General features: G+C 62.4%; 1 pseudogene; it reads left to right on the plus strand.

Annotated features, from left to right (window-relative positions):
• Positions 1-1,316: 1,316 nt before the first annotated feature.
• Positions 1,317-3,122, plus strand: LOC149851727 (T cell receptor alpha variable 4 pseudogene; annotated as a pseudogene).
• Positions 3,123-3,323: the final 201 nt, after the last annotated feature.

The following is a 3,323-nucleotide window of genomic DNA, read 5'->3' on the forward strand; positions in this document are numbered from 1 at the left end:
TCACTCTCTTCACAGCTCAGATCCATTGCTTGGCTCTTTTAACAGCCTTCCCCGGTGAAGCGGGCGCGGTTCCCAGGAGGAAGGAATTGAGCCTTCGGGTCACAGCGCAATTCCGGGCTCCAGTAATCCCATCTGCCTCTTGCTTGCCCTTTCCAGGTGCCGAGGGCAGAGCTGAGATCCTGCAGCCGGACTCGACAGACGTCGTGGAGAGAGCTCCGCTGAACCTCACCTGCAAGCCCCCCCCCTCAGTGCTGCCGGGTGCATATACGTACTGGTACCGGCAGTTCCCGAGTGGAGCTCCCAAATACACAGTGCATGCATTCAAGGGACTGTCCCTTCTTCCGCCCCGGAGGGGGCTCTCCACATCTCGGCAGACAGCAAGTCCAGCACCCTGGAGCTGCGAGGAGCGGGGCTGGGAGACGCGGCCGTATATTACTGCGCTGTGGGAGGCACAGTGTGACATCCGGGTGCTGCCCCGCACAGGAACTGCAGGAGCGGAGCTGAGGGGAGCAGGAAGGAGGCGGAAAGGGTGGAGAGGGGCAGGAAAGCCCTTGGAGGCAGGGCCGCTGTGGGGAAGAGGTGAATTCAGCGGGGAGAGAAATAGACCCGAAAAACACCCGGAGAAGATGCTAGTGGTGCAGGCAGGAACCTGGTCGGATCGGTCAAAATTCTCCCGTTCACCAAAAACTAGGACACAGGCTTCAAGAGAAACCCTGAGACTGGGCGTATTCTCCCTATTACATGTTCCAGCAGATTGACGACATTATTCTTGAGGGACTGGTGGAGATCCCAACAGATAGAAGCAGGGAAGGGGGTGGGGGTGGCCGGACTATGGCTCCAGTCCTTCTTTGTGTCTGTGCATCAGCGGCCAGGACAACTGCAGAGTGAAGCCAAATCTCTGCCATTTCCCGCCGATGCCTGGGCATTGCCACGTCGGCCCCGCACCCACTCTCCCTGGCAGGGACCCCGGCGGGAGCGGGCCCAGTTCGGGATGTCCCTTGCAGGTCCCGCCGTTGCTCGCCGCGGGCAGCTGCAGAACAGGCCAGAGCTGCCCCAGCACCAAACTGGAAGCGGCAGCTGAAGGGAGGCCGGTAGGAAACAGGCAGACGGACAAAGGGCTTCATGGGGTGGGTGGCAGGAGGCACTGTCACCCGCCCTCATGGACAGCCAAGGTGCTTTGCCGTGTGCCTCAGTATTCACTGCTCAGCACACAGCTCTGCCCTGGGGCTGTAGCTCCAGAGAGAGATGCCTTGTCCCTGACCCTCCTGGGGACAGGACTAGGACTTTCCCCGCAGCTCTGGGCTCCTGGTTGCCCGATGTCGGGTCTGCGGGAGCGGCAGTTCCGCTGTCTCCTGCTCGTCTCCATCCAGCACAGTGCGCACCCGCTACCTCTGACTTCCCGCTGCTCACACAGGCCTCTCTCCCGTTTTCTGTCTTCCACCTCCCCTTCCCTCTCTCCCCTCTTCTCTCACTAATGTGTCTCAGACAGTAGACGATGTTGGGGAGTTGGATTAAACCGCCGCGGCCCCTTGACAGCGAGCACGGACATGAAGCTCCGTGTTTCCCCCCGCTGCTCCGGGGAAAGGGAGATCTCAGTTCGTGGTGTCTGGATAACAAGGCACCGGTCCTTGCTCTGCTCTGACGGGCCCCCACACATCTCCGCAGACAGGCGGTGCAGTGCGCTCAGGACCGGGCTGGCAGACACCGGGTGCCGGCCGCGCCCTGCTCTGGAGGGGACTTGGGTGACACTGCTGTGCCCTGGGGGTTTGGAGAATGAACATACCGAGAATAAACGCGTCCTTCCCATGACATCCACCGGCAGATGGATGCGATGATGAGAAACGGGTGGAGGTGGAGGAGGGTGTGGGTTTAAGAAGAGGTGCCTGGGATGGAGCGACACACAGGCCCTTTCCAATTGTGTCGCGGAGACTGAGGCCACGTAGCTTCGCTTTGGGCGGAGGCTAAATCGCGGCCATTCCCCAGGACAGCGCGGTCCCTCCCGCCTCCGGCTCCTTCCCGGGTTCCCGCACAATGCGGTGCGGGGGGAGAGCTGCGGGCGGGAAGCGCTGCTAGGGCCGGGCACCCGCAGGGGTCCGGGGAGTGCCCGCCAGGGGCGCCCAGCACAAGCCGGCTCTGCGGGGCATAGATCGGCTTCCCCTGCAGAGGGACCCGCTGACTCTGCTGAAGTCTGCTTAGCGAAGGGGGAGGAGGGGACGGGGCCGCCCCTGGGGCCGCGGAGGCAGAGGCCAGCTGCGAGGAGCCGTGCGCGGGGTGTGTCAGGGACGCATATAGCAGCGCGGCGCTCCCCGCTCGGTTTCTGTCCGCAGCAAAGGGCCGGAGATCCCGCTCTGGGCACGGAAATAAAGAGGCTGCTGCGGGCAGAGACGCAAAGACCTTCCCCGCAGGATGGGCGCAGCCCCGGCCTCCGCCCTTGCGCTGATGGTGGCTCTGGGTGAGTCGCCGCGCGCATGTTTCAGCCTCTCTGACTCTTCCCATGACAGCCAAAGGCAGTCCTTGGCCCCCAATGATCCGCGAGCGCACCCGCTCCTGTCCACTGTCTCCTACTCCGGGCATTTCTGTATGTCCGTCTGTCCAGCGCCCTCCCCCGCCTTTTTCATTGTCTCACCTGGCGTCGTTCATCCTGATTATCCTTTGAACGAGCCTTGAGTTCGTGCATGGGGAGGGGAGGTATTCCGGAGATTTCGGGGTCTCTGGCACAGTCAATCTATCCTCCCCCTGCTTTCTTTTTTCCAGGTGCCCTGGGCACGGCTCAGATCCTGCAGCCGCCCTCGGCAGAGGCGTTGGAGGGAGCTCCGCTCAACCTCACCTGTGACCACTCCTCAACCGACGTGCGGGATTACATCCACTGGTACCGGCAGTTCCCCAACCGCGGACCCCAATTTATCGTGTCCGGATTGAAGGACACTGTCCAAGTCTCCTCCCCGGCGGGGGCTCTGCACTTCTCGGCCGACAGAAAATCCAGCGCTGGCGCTGGCATGTACTCCGCGACAGCCGGGCGGGGGGACGCGGGCGTGTACTACTGCGCCGACTTACCCACTTGGGGGACACGCAGTGCGACAGGCGGGTATACAGGCTGCTTTCCCGCACAAAAACCCGGCTGATTGATAATATCATTTTTGGCAGGGACGAGAGCGTCCGCCTGACCCGGGACTTCGGGGAGAAAGGGAGGAGAAGGAGTGCCCAAGGCGGGGGTGTGGGTGGGCCGCTTTTCTCGGGGAAATGTAACATTTGGGCAAGGGCCTCCATCCCTGGAGCTGTCACCCCGCTGTGCCTTACCACACACACGGTCACCCATGTCACGA

Source organism: Crocodylus siamensis, unplaced genomic scaffold (assembly GCF_052110815.1).
Source record: "Crocodylus siamensis isolate JL-2025a unplaced genomic scaffold, ASM5211081v1 HiC_scaffold_323, whole genome shotgun sequence".
NCBI classification, from domain to species: Eukaryota; Metazoa; Chordata; order Crocodylia; family Crocodylidae; genus Crocodylus; species Crocodylus siamensis.